Raw genomic sequence first — 13,513 nt, 5'->3', positions numbered from 1 at the left:
TTATGCGGTGAGATAGGAAGGCAGGAATGCTTCATTATGAATGTGAGCTCCGTGAAAGGTAGGCGGCTTGCTTTGAATAAAAAGAAACGATTCATCTAATTGTTGAGTGTCAGTGTCATCGCACTGTGGTGAACGCTGGTTTACCCCAATAGGTCATTTTAACATATGCTATGAGGCGAAGTTAAAGGCTAAATTGTAAAGGCAAGCACCCAGTTTGTGATCTCTTGTTAAGACTGTCGGTGGTTTAAAAACGATGATGAAAAGTAAGGCCTCATTGTGTATTGACAGCTCACTTGGGCTGGGGTATGCTATGTTTTTAGACTCAGCAGGTGTTTAAAAACAACAACAACAAAAAAAACGCTCGCGCGCACACACACACACACACACACACACACACACACACACACACACACACACACACACACACACACACACACACACATCAACGCAGCTGAGCTGGTTTGAGCCCAGTAAGATACACATCAACGCATGACAGATTAAAGGAAGAACCTGAATAAATTAATGGGAAATCATATCAAAGGCAGATACTTGTGATGTTCTGGAGCTTTCGTGGCCCAACACCTTTTAATTTACATATTTTATGTTGCTAATTTGTCACCCATCTGTAAATATTTTCAATGCATCTGCAGGTTCAATAGAATTCTTCTTTAAATCCCCCTCTCTTCTAAGATTTAAATCTTTCATACCTTGAGGATAGGGCTGTCATTATTCCATATTTTGCCTATTGTCAACAAGTCCCAATAAAACAACGAAACCAACAGGATGTCAGTCTGTCTCTCGATACTTCTGCACTTCCCTACACTGTTTGTGGCGCTCAGCCTCAAGAGTATTTGTTCCTATTTAAGACATATCTTTGAAAATCTTTGAGGACAGGTCTCAAATATGTTTTTAATTTTTAAAAAAGCTAAGAGATTTTCTCAAGCTGGGCACAAACAGGGGTGAATAGTACGTTTGTTGGGGACTATTTTCAGCAACACCATTTGATGCTCTGGTGAGTATTTACAGCAGGAGGCCAATGTCTGTGAGACGGACTCAAAATAAACTACAGTGGCCGTGTTCATGGTCATGAAGGATTATGTTACCCATTACAATGTGGCTCAGTGCTATATTTTTTATGGTTTTTGGGCAACTATGGAGGTCTGCGGCTTGTGACCCTTTAAAACGAAGCGATGTATACTTGAAACCCCTTGTCACCTGATGCATCCGTCTACCAATTGTGACCAGTTCAAGCAAAGACAGATTTGATTTTTTTTCTTTCTTTGGTTCCTGGAGAAGTAAAACTATCCAGGAATTTACAAGAAAAAAACGAAAGATTATAGAAAAGTCTAAAAGAATAAACCATAACTTGGTTTAGCTGACTTTTTTTTCGTCTTTCTTCTTCTGTTAATCATTTCATGACCCAGGCGCACAGAAGAATAAACTATTTTAGGCTTTGGCTGCAAAGGCAATACTTATTTGGATCAATTCATTGTTGGTTTTTGTCTTTTCAAGGGATTTGTTGACAACAAGAAAAATGTAGACTATTACCAAGTTTCTCCTCTAAATTTAGGTTTCATCTAAATTGAATGTGGCCGATTTATTTTCTGCCACAGAAACTGCACACCAAGAAACCACAACATTGTATAATATAGCTATATATTTCAAATACATATTTTTAAGACATTTTATTTGGATTTTGGATATCAGTCCTGCCTGAGCATGCACACAGGTAAGTCATGCAGCTCTGTCCTTTCGTCACAGACTCACTAAATGGCTCCTTTAGCCTCTTGCGGCTGACTTCAAACCTGCGAGCTGGCACTCCAGTGGCTCCAGTATTACCATGACATGACAAGGCATGACACTACAAAACCCCAAACTGTCCCCTGTTATTAAGACTCCCAGTCATGACAAAAGAAAAAAGCACTCAGAGAAGGTGGCATTAACACATGGACATATGTTTCTTTTAACAGAACACAACAGGATGTGCTGTACTCCACAATATGCAGCACCATTAGCTATTCTTTTGAAACACCAGTAAATAAAAGCTGGGGAATACAATCATAACAATCTGGTAAGAGTTAGTTATATGCAAACAATTCACAGTTAAGGACAGATAAAGCAAACACACTGTAGCTCCTCTAAATGAATAATTCAAGGCGGAATTATCAGGTTATTAATGCAAAGCGTACGATTTTCCAGTCTGTTTTAAACAAAACACAGTTTTATTTTTAAGCTCTCCACTTGATGAATGAATCAACAAAAACTGAGTGTAAAAAGTCCAAATCTGTACCGACACATGATTTGTAAACATCACGAATAAGTCCAAAGAGCAAGAGCTGGAAGGGCAAGAAGAGGAGAAATACGTGTCGAGGTTTTTCCCACACTCTTCTGTCAGAAATCTCTGAGTCCCTGAGAGTTACTGAGCCTCTGTCAACAACAGTCTTCAAACCTTTCCATAATATATCCTCCACCGAAGGAGGCAAACATAAGTATCGGGTAACGTATTCCTCCTGACTTGTGACAGCTTTGTTTCCATGGCAACTAATCCGCAAGTTGTAGCAGTAAAGAAGTACCTTGTGAACTCCTCAATGAGAACAAGTCACTGTGGACTACGGTGCGATAGACTGTGAATGTTAATTATATCACAGACCTAGATAGGAACACAACAAATAAGGGCAAAATGAGGCATTTTGTCCTTCATCACTTTCCTCCTGCTTTCCTCCTAAATGTCCCTTTGTCTTGTAGAATTTCAAAAAGACGACATTTGACTTCCTTCGTCTCACAACAACACCAAGTATATCTATATGCACGGACAGATTATAGAACAAAGGAGTCTAGTAATCGTCTAATAGTCGTTTTTCGTCTCATAAGGGTCATTTCATGTCTCTTTTTGGTGTTGTTTTGCATCTTTTTGTGTTCACTTTGTGTCCTTTTTTAGTCTCTCTTGTGGTCTTTTTTTTTTTTAATCTCTTTGTGGTTGTTTTGCACCTTTTTGTGGTTGTTCTGCATCTCTTTGTGGTTGTTCGGTGTCTCTCTGTGGTTGTTCTGCATCTCTCTGTGGGCTTTTTTGCAACTCTTTACAGTCATTGGATTGTTACCAATAAAAGTGATCAGTCACTTCAAACGTACGCCCTGGCCCAAAGGCCTGCTGAATGCTTGCGCCCCTGGGCCAGTACGCCCATTTAGTAATCCCTCCATGTCTACGTGATGATAAACAAAGCGTGTATGTGCGCGAGTGTGTGTGTAGGTTTGGCCAGAATGGAGCAGACCTTCCAAAGGGCACAGTAATCAAGGCAACAAAGGCCGCTACACGAGGGTTAATTACAGTGCTGACAAAATTATTGCTAACAGGGGCTAATGACGTGTGACATTAACCACAGTGAGCTGTTTGGGGATATAATTAGATGAATCATCCCAAAATGGCTTGAAAACAAGATATTCCATTAGTCAACGTTCTCGATGTCACACTAAATATTGGCGAATCAAGAAAATCCAATAATGGGTGCCACTGAAGAGAACAAAACGGAGGTATTGCTCCCAGCAGTAGTGGTAAAAATAAAAGACTAAAAAGATTCCAGATTCAATACTCTTAGGGGTTTTTCACACTCAGGATTGTCTTACTGATCCGGGTAATATAACACAGTTCTGAGGGCTGAGCTTACAATGCTAGTTTTCTTCACCGACCACTTCAGAAAGATACAACCCCCTTAACTTCATCTGAATTGCGTTACGATGTTTTTGTCTGTGATCTACACAACTAGCCCATAAATGTTGAAGTGTGGTTTTTTCTGGTTTATTTCTAGTTGCTCACAAATGAATTAAAAATGATAAGCTGAAATTTTTTGAGGAAATAATTACTCAAAGCCTTCAAATACAATCAAGTTTGCATTCAGCTTGCCTTAAATGTCTTTTAGATTCTTCCCTTCAAATGGCCGGTCATGGTTTAAAATAAAAAAACAACATACATGGTCTCCAAGGGAGCTGTAGGATTCAGAGAGAACCAAACATTAAAAATGAAAGTTTAAAAGTGCAAAGCAGGCGGCTTCATTAAGAAAAACTAAACCACAACTCCACAGTTTCTTCTTAGCGCCAGCCATCTAAACAAACTGAGAAAAAAAAGTGCCCGCATTGGCCAGGGGACAGATCAAGAACAGAGCAGAAATCAGAGTTCCTTTGATGTGGTAGACAATCTTGACAAAAAGGACAACAAACAGTTTATTTTTCAAACTGTGGCCTGTAAACTAGCCAAGAAGTAACAGCTGGAAAAGGGGGCGCACGCCTGCAGCCTGGAGACCACAACCTAGCGGATGAAAGAGTCTGAAAGCATGAGGCAATTGTACTAGAAATAACATTATAACAAACAACAAACTGAACTTTTTAACGGTAATGAAACAGCTACATTATACAGGGACTGTGGACATCACATATATTATCCCTATTTGTGTGCTTTTGTAAAAAACAATGCCTTCATAACTCCTCTCTCAGGCCGTAACACCACATAAACAAAACTTCAAACTGAAAGTTCAAATGAATGCTGAACTTCCTCCAAGAAGCTGCTCGTTCTCCCGACAACACCCGTTAGACTCGACCAAATTCTTCTTCAAAAACCAGTCATCAACAAGTCCTTAACTTTTTTTTCCCACAGGACTTTAGGGTCACTTCATCCAGTGCGTATCTTGATGTTGATTTCCAAAAAAAAAAACCCCAAAAAAATTTCATCAAAGAGATAAAGTAGCACATTTTGGATCTTGTTTGCCAGATTGCCACTCATACATAGCTCCAGTAATTACCACAGCAGCAGGAAACAGTAATCCCAAACTGAGACTTCAAAACATCCCTCCATGACATCACAGAGGGAACGCCAACATTCGTGTCTATGAAAGACTTGACTGCTAATTGACTTTCCAACAGACAAAATTTCTAATTTACATTATTTGGCAGATATCTTTTATCCGGGGCAATATTTAATTATTCCGCTCAGTAGTAAAGTCATATTGAGACAACGACATCAAATCAAGAGAAGACAAACTTTTATGCTTGAATAAGAAGCCACAGCGAATTGTGATATGCATGCCTTCCATTTAAAAAAGTTCATGAGAACTAGTCATAATTCAAAATAGCGTAGCTTCAGTACTAGAATGTGTAAGTGGATGAGTGGTCGTGCCAAAAAAAAACAGGTTTGAATTAATCCCATTCAAAGTCTCTGCAGGGATTTGAAGATAGCTGTTCACAGAGGCTCCCCACTGAGCTGGAGAAAAACTGCACATTTTGAACAGTTTCAAAAAAATTCTCCCAAATCCGTATTTTTACAAGCGATCAAAAACACGTCTAAAGAGAGCTGTAGCTATCATTTCAGCCACAAATAGGGAAAAAGTTTTTAAAATAAACTGGGAAAAACCAAAAAAAAAAAAAAAAAAAAAAAAAAAACTGAAGCTGTGTTAAAATTGCCATCATAAGATATTCTGTGTCAACCGTCATCTACAAATCCCAGTTTACTTTGTATTCAGTGTGGCACACTTCAGGACGTTATGGGGTTTGCAGACTTTCTAAAGGCATTGTACTTCAAATCTAGTAGACAGATGCTCTCCATTTAAAGTCATGAAAATTGATTTTCACTCTGAGGCTATAGCATGATCCGCGTCCAGGGAGTCAGCCTCAATAAAGTTAGACAAAATCTATTAAGATCAGCAAGGACTGGTCATGAGTGGCTGCCAGAAATGAATGTAAATGAGAGTCAAGGTCTTACTTTGTGTTGTTTCATTCGGTATAGGCTGCTCAGACAGAACTTACGAACTGATAAAAGAAAATATTCTAATCAAATAACAGAAGTCGAGGAGAGAAATCTTTTCTCTTCTCTGTGAGAAATCTCAGAATAGGGAAGGCAAAGATACATTTACTTATACAAACACAACTGTAAAGGAAATAGTTTAAGTTTGTGGGTTTCCTACATATATGAAGAATTCACCGTGCACAGCAGAATTACATGTTATGTAAAGATTAGTCTGCAGTTGCACCACCAAGAAAGCTAAAAAGGACCAACTGTATAGAGAATGTAAATACTTGCTGCTATTTTTATCCCCCACACAGAAACCTAAGGAGTCTAAATGAAAACTTAAATACAATATATGGCTGGGTATGTCAGCTAGGAGGAGTAAATTATGGTGAACGGAACGAGAATAAGGGGTGTGAGGAGGGGAGGAGACATCAAGAAATGTATGGGGGGGGGGGAAACCCTGCTTTGTGTTTTTTGTCTGTGTTAAACTGGGCGTGAGACTCGGAGTCAGCAGCAGTGAAAGAGTGTGGTTGCGGCTTGTGGTTTCCACTCGGCGCTAACATCTCAGCAGTTTCAACAAGGACATACAGAGGGGACAAAATGTAAAAGGCCATGTTGGTACCTCATGTCCTGCGAGGACAGGTTGAAAAATAAAAACCACCGTTATATGTGACGTCAGGTATGTGTGCTTAGATGCAAATTTGAACGATGTTGCTGTGACTATGGCCGTCAAACACACTCCACTTTGATTTCCCTCTGTTGTTGTTGAGGGCAACCTTAAACGTATCCGTTCCCCGCACGACCCATATAAAAACAAGGCACATTTCACTTGGACATATGTGCTGTTGTACGGATTAAACAAACAACATGTCATGCTAATTTGTGAGTTTTAGAGGTGTCGGTAGACCGATTTTGTCACTAGGCGAGCTGTTTCCCTCTGTGTCCAGTCGTTATGCTTAGCTACGCTAAGCTGTTGTTGGCTGTAGCTCTCTATTTAACGGACCGATATGAAATTAGTATCGATCTTCGTGTCTAACTCGCTGCAAGAAAACGAATAAGTGACTTTCCCAAAATGTCACACTACTGCTGTACAATAGTACTATTGTTATTTTGTTAACAGCAGGTCTGGTGTATTAAGGTCACTGAGGTCCATAATTTAGGTGATGTGGAGGATTTTACAACCTGTTATATTTTCAAATGTACAGCTCCCCTCCAGACATGTTTTAAAACATGTAAAATGACTCTGCTTTGAATAATAATTTGTGTCTGACATGGTATTTCACCAAAAAAAAGTTAAATAAACTGGTTAACATTTAGGCTTCAAATTTCACCCAAATGTATTATTTTTATTCATATAACAAATCACAAATTTGCATCAAGGGGCTTTAACAAACTGTACAGCATAGGACACACTCTGTCCTTTGACCCCTTCTCTCCTTCTCCTTCACTGAAAAACCCTATGAATATGCAAATATTGTGTTCGTTTCAAAGGTTAACTACTGGATACAAGATGTCTCCTCCTTCCCTCTTAAGTCCCCTCACAGTGTATATGCACTGGATCTTTCAAGTTTCCACACCGCACTTGTTTAAGCTGCACACATACCATGATTGTCTCCTGACTAGTGGTGATGCCACAAAGCATGCTTTTATGAACGCGTGTTAAACTGAGATTTAAGGTGAGCGGGGAGAACTTTCTGCTGCAGTTACCTAGTTTAACCCACCAGAACCATTAAAGTTTAATCTCCCTGTATCTTATCTAATACTGGCCCAGTAATTAAGTTATATAGGCCTTATCGTACTTTGTAGTCTTCTATCTGCTGTGGTGTAATGTGTCTATAATTAATGGTCTTCAGTGTAGTATCGCTCTAAGGTCTATCACAGGATAACGAAATCTTTTCCCATTGTTTCACATTGGTTTTTGTTCCACCCCTCACTGCATACAGATGCTGCACAAAATCTAAAACTGGGCATCCATCCCGTATCACCTTATGTTACCTTAATCCTGATTTCCCTTAAGATACAATATATTTCTCATTTCTGTTCTCATAGATCCCGTTCTGCCTGGGCAGCTGTGAAAATCAGAATCAAAAACTAAAGAAATACCTTGCTTATTATGTGTCCCGTATATTCAGCATAACATATATTAAATCCTATGCTTCTCGGCCCTTTCATCTTCTGGTAAGAGTGGAGAAAAGTGGGCTATGAGAACATGAGGGTGAAAACTGCAGGCATAAAATATACTGAGGGAACAAAGGCAGAGAGGCCTGGCTGAAATCTGGCAAAAAAAAAAGTACTGAAGCAACATAGAACCGAGGGAAAAATTGGGTGAGTGAATTCAGAGCAGAGCAGTGTACCCACACACACACACACACACACACACACACACACACACACACACACACACTGAGACACACGCATGCACACACCTGCAGGCAACAGTACAATGCAGCCTTGTTATATCCACTTTCAGTAGAGTCAGTGTTCAGGGCCATTATAGAGAGAGAGTTGCCACACCTAGAGAAGCTCACAAGTCAACCACGGAGCTCTATAAATGGACAAATAGCACCAGCTGTGACGATTAAAGAAATCGCTAAACACCTCCTCTCTAAAACATACAGTACTTTCACTGCCTCTGTCAAAACAGCAGAAAGAAGAATCTGTGGATTGGCAGCAGCTCTGGTCTCGGGCAGCTAAATGTAAACAGTGGGCAGCTGCCAACTGTCCAGAGCCATCAGTTCATCAGTTCAGCTATGCTGGCGCTGATGAAATGTGGGAGGACATGCGAAGGGAAAGCTGCCTCCTTCTCTCTGCTATCTCTGTGCACATCCTGGAACGTGTCAACGCAGTCACGGGCTGCCACTGTGAGCCCGAGAGAGCAGGAGATTTCATGAGCAGCAGTCATTAGGTTTTGTATAGAACATGAGCTGAGTTTGTTTCTAAATTGAAACGCTGGCTTTAAAGAGTTTTATACTGTTTAATTCATCAGCCTGTGATGTTCACTACAGTTCAGGAGTCATTCTGTCATTTGAACCTGTTTTTCTTTAAGTTGCCTTGTCTATCTACTTTGCTTTGACCACAATCCCAACCTGCAGCTAACAATTACTTACACTAGTGATTAATCTATTGAATGATATTGATTATCCAATAATCTCTGAGATCGTAAAATATCAAAAATAATGAAATACGCCCTTTAAAGATAGGGATGCTGCGATGCCAGCCACTGCGTATACGGGTACGGACGGTGCCTTCTGACCATTCTCTGCGTTCATTTCGTCTGTATTTGTGCAGGTCTTCTGAAAGCTTAAGAAAACGAACAAAACGGAGCAGTACCAATGGAAATCCTGTGGGCAGTGTAGCCAATAATATCAGAGTCGGCTATAGGACACAAAAAAAAAAAAAAAAAAAAAAAAAACATTTTTTTTTAGGAGGAGAAATTGGTCAGAAATTTTAAACATCTATATAATGTTACTTTTTCCGGGCACTGGGACAAACAGTTACTACGAGCGGGCTGGGGAGGGGGAAATGGAATTTATTATTGGGTTGCTTGTCAACATCCATCCACCAAATCCCATTGGAAGTAAGGTGCATGGGCAGTGACGATAAGTCGGAAAGTACATGATCTATTTTCTTCTGTACAGGGAGCATAAATGAGCATAATACTACCACTGCAGCGGGCGGGGATCGGTATCAGCCAGATCCATATATGGATATTTTATTTATCATTCATTTTCATCATTCATTCAATCAATAATTTTTTTTTTTTAATTGCACAACACTTATTGATGCATAATATTGTCTTAGGTATTAAAGAGTATTCTAGCTGTGTGCTGTGGTCTTTGATCTTTAAAAAAAAAAAAAATTGAAAAAAAAGTTGAAAAGTTGTTTGGTTTAGAGAGTGTTTTAGTAGGAAAAGTCGGACTGGTTACAAGAAAATGCCCTTCTTGCATTAAAAAATAAAAAAAAAAAAAAATTGTTAAATTTGTTTTTTTTTTTGAACAATCAAAAAAATTAAAGATGAGAATTAATGGGAGAAATGAAAAGAAAAAATGATAAGAGGCTTTTTCAAATATAAAATTTTTGTGTTTTGTGTTTTTTGTTTATTTTATTACTTAAATGATTTGATTGATGAATCAATTGAATTTGATGAGTAATGTGTTTAATCAGACCACCTGTTTCACTTTTTTTCCATTTTTATTTTTTTTTTTTAAAATCAAATGAAAAAAAAAAAAAAACAAAACTGAATAATTTATACTATTTTAAGTGTGTTGCCAGTTTATTAGGTTCACCTAGCTAAAACTCATACAGTCTAATACAACAGTCCTGCAATAAATCCTACTTTCTTGAGGGATATCATGTTCAATTTTCATTGAATCGTTTTAAAGAGTTGTTGACTGAACGTCATGCTCACTCCTGAAGTTGCAATTCGGGCTACTGTTGAACTGTGTTGTGTTATGTTTGGTGTTTATGTTATCCATCACATTTATAACTAGAATGGCACTCAGTGGAGTTCCATATCTCCACGGAGGCCAAACAATTCTTCACATGTCTGTAGCTGTAATAAAAAAAAGAAAAGGAAAAAGGAAGTAGTCTGAGAACATAAATTATTTGTCATAAAACATAGTAAGTCATAAATAGGAGACTGTGTGTAATGCAGATTCAGCATTTTCTTCCACCAGATCCACATTATTATCTGGATCGACACCAAATTGTACAAACTCATAGATCTGAACACCATAAATATGTCTGATTGTTTACATCAAGATCCATACTTAATTTCCTTAGAAATTGACGGAAATTTAATGGCTTCTTCCCTGGCCCAAGCCCCATCCATCCAACAAGTTTGCTGCAAATCAGCTCAGTACTTTTTGTGTAATCCTGCTGACAAATAAACAAAGAGACACAGGTGAGAACATAACCTCCTTAGTGGAGATAACACTACAGATAACAATACAGTTCAACAGCACCATGAACTACATCCTCCGAATGACCAGACAGTTGAATCGGCATCAGTTTCAACAAACGCTGAACATTATAAGCTTCATATAAATGTACTTAATAAACTGGGAACTAAGTGCATATTATAATATTATTTATTTCTGTTAGAATTGCTGAAAAAAGAAGGAGGTATGGGCAGCAGTTTAGAGGTCTAGTGGGCTAGTACTAATCAGCAACTCCTAAAGGACGGGTGTAAGCTTTTAGTATTCATCTGGGCTTTGGTAGAAAGCACAGTAGCTCCACACAGAGTGAGAGCTTTTCTAGCTGTGAAAAAGTCAGTGTTGCTTCTTATTCAGACGTTTTTGTAGCCACATTGCATTCTGGTCTATTGTGGTTTCTGCCAGCGCACATTAAATGGCCTTTCCTACTCTATGACAACATGTTCCTCCATGCGCAACTGTTGAGAATCAGCACAGAAAATACAGAATCTATCAAAAAAGAAATCTTTCTCTTCGATTCTGAGGGACTGATGCCCGAAGCTGTTGTTTAGCGTTGATGTTTTTGGACAGCTGGGAAGTTTTTTTGAGCTTCCAAATCCCACTGATGCAACAGTAAGACAAATACACGTAAAGACAGCAAAATGGGCCGGGAAGTGCAACGAACATCTCCTGTTTTATCTGTTTACCCTTTAATACAGCCTTACTGCCTTCATTCACGTTAAGATTAATTTTTAATGTGCCACATGTAATATGGAGCAGCTTCATTGGGGCGAATTTAAGACGTCTGCTAACCTAACATAAGGGCACATTGTATGGCAGCGAATTCCTCTGCTCTTTACCAGCCAGCCACGGCTTTGGGAAGTCAGTGAGGCCTTAAGTTCCTGAAACCCCTCCAGAAAAAAAGAAAAAGAAAAAGAAAAACTGATGGGAGGGAATGGTTTGAGGAATGGTTGGTATTCTGAAATGTTGTTCTTCTCCACAAGTTTATTTCTGTCTTTCATCAAGGTCCAAGGAAACATTCCCCAGCCAATCAGAGAGCTTCGTTCTCACACATCCCCACATTTCCACAGTCGGCACACACTGATAAAACAGCTGATTGTATGGACACCACGGTGGCCAGTATTAAAGAGTGGCTTTACGAGCAAACCATGCTACTGGTGAACAGTGAGCTCAAGTATGATTAATGTCATCCCTCCCTTAGGTAGCCAAGTGCAACATTCATTATCCAATTCTCACAAGATAACTGAAACAAGGATATAGTTCATCCCTTCCAATTAGACAAACTCAGCCCAGAAAAGCTCCCTATTTATCAAAGTTAAATCTCTAAAACAAGGTCACAGACATCTGTGTTGGAGCTACAATACAGAATTTTAAAATTAAGAGTAAGATGTAGAAAGCATCACAGCATAACAGAACAGCCTGTTAGTTGATACTCCTCATTTGAATAGTAAGCAGAATGTGAAAATGACTTACCGCTCACTTATCTCACACTCTGCTCTCTCTGCCGACTGTCCCTCTTCTTCCCTCCGTGTATGACAAAACTTCCCAAAGTGTTTCTTTCCACAGGCTCTCTCGGTTACTCTCTCTCTCTCTCTCTCTCTCTCTCTTTCTCTCTCTCTCTTAACATGGATGCACATGTGACTGACACTGACCCGCCAAGTAGCAAAAAGGCGGCATCTAGTGTCGAGTGCAGCTACAGCACTTAAAGGCAGTTATCATCCCCTGTCGAGCTGCTGGCCCCCTGAGAATTTCCAAAAGTAATTTATAGGCTAATTTGCTGTGATTCAGTGGGTGATTCAAAAGCAGGGGCTGATGAATACAAATAGCTGCTTATAATAAATACAAATCATTCTGACTATCCACAAACACTGAAGTGGTTTATAAGCAAGTTCTTTTTTCATTAAAGTAACCAAAAGTAATATTTTCATCATATACTTATGACAACGTATTTACACAGCTCATCATAACAAAGAGATATTTGAATCTGCCTTTGTCAGAAACATTCAACTTAGTGCGAGTTAAAAGAAATCAAACAGGACTGTGATTCGGCCTGTGGCTTGTGATACATTTTTAGCTTGATGCTATTTGAAGGTATTTCTGAGTTTGGACTGGAAGACAGACATCTCCTCTTGCCTCTGTTATACAGTATGAGAACATTTTTTTTTAACTGGACAGTATTTTTTGTCGACGTGCCGATTGAATATTTGTATGTGTACTGTCAAATACTCGTTTGCTTTACTTTTTCATACTGTTTGCTATATTTAAAACTCAAAAAGGTGTTTACTTCTCTTGGATGTTTGACCCTCACTGCACTGAGAAATGTATGTTCGGAGCCTGACGCTGGAACGCCGGGTTTCAAATTCGTCTGCTGAAAGTGGAGAGTTTCTCTGTGATCACCTAAAATCTTAGATTGAGGCGTGCATGATTTGAGACACGACCACTTTGAAAGCCGGTCATGGTCCATTAGGCGACTTGAACATGTGTGATGTGGAAACTCGAAGCCTGCATTGCAAATACATTGAGAATGATATTTCAGTGATGTAGGAGACATCTTGCATCCAGTATTTAAACTCTGAAGGTAATTTAACTTTTTTTAATGGAAAAACAAAAATTATTATTCAAAGCAGAGTATGTTTTATATCTTTAAACATGCCTGGAAGGGATTTATAAGAATACAGCCCAAAAGGTCACTTCGACATGTTTCACTGCAAACAACAACTGTTCTTGCCTCTTGTAGAAAGAAGACTAATATCTACAGCCATGCTAGCAGCTCTGGGACACTGTGCTTAGGCAAAGCGATGCTTTG

The 13,513-nt window shown here is 39.0% G+C and overlaps 1 protein-coding gene across 1 annotated transcript in view; it reads right to left on the bottom strand.

Moving 5' to 3' along the window:
* The window catches only part of tspan4a (tetraspanin 4a), a 117,890-nt gene extending 105,620 nt beyond the window's left edge, over window positions 1-12,270 (bottom strand). The window contains exon 1 of the mRNA XM_040124434.1: window positions 12,181-12,270. The gene's annotated coding sequence lies outside the window, so the exon portion shown is untranslated. The remainder of the gene's footprint in view (window positions 1-12,180) is intronic.
* Window positions 12,271-13,513: the final 1,243 nt, after the last annotated feature.

This window comes from Xiphias gladius, chromosome 1 (genome assembly GCF_016859285.1).
Source record: "Xiphias gladius isolate SHS-SW01 ecotype Sanya breed wild chromosome 1, ASM1685928v1, whole genome shotgun sequence".
Taxonomy (NCBI): Eukaryota; Metazoa; Chordata; class Actinopteri; order Istiophoriformes; family Xiphiidae; genus Xiphias; species Xiphias gladius.
The sequence above is the reverse complement of the archived record's forward strand: the minus strand, read 5'-3'. Positions and strand labels throughout refer to the sequence as shown.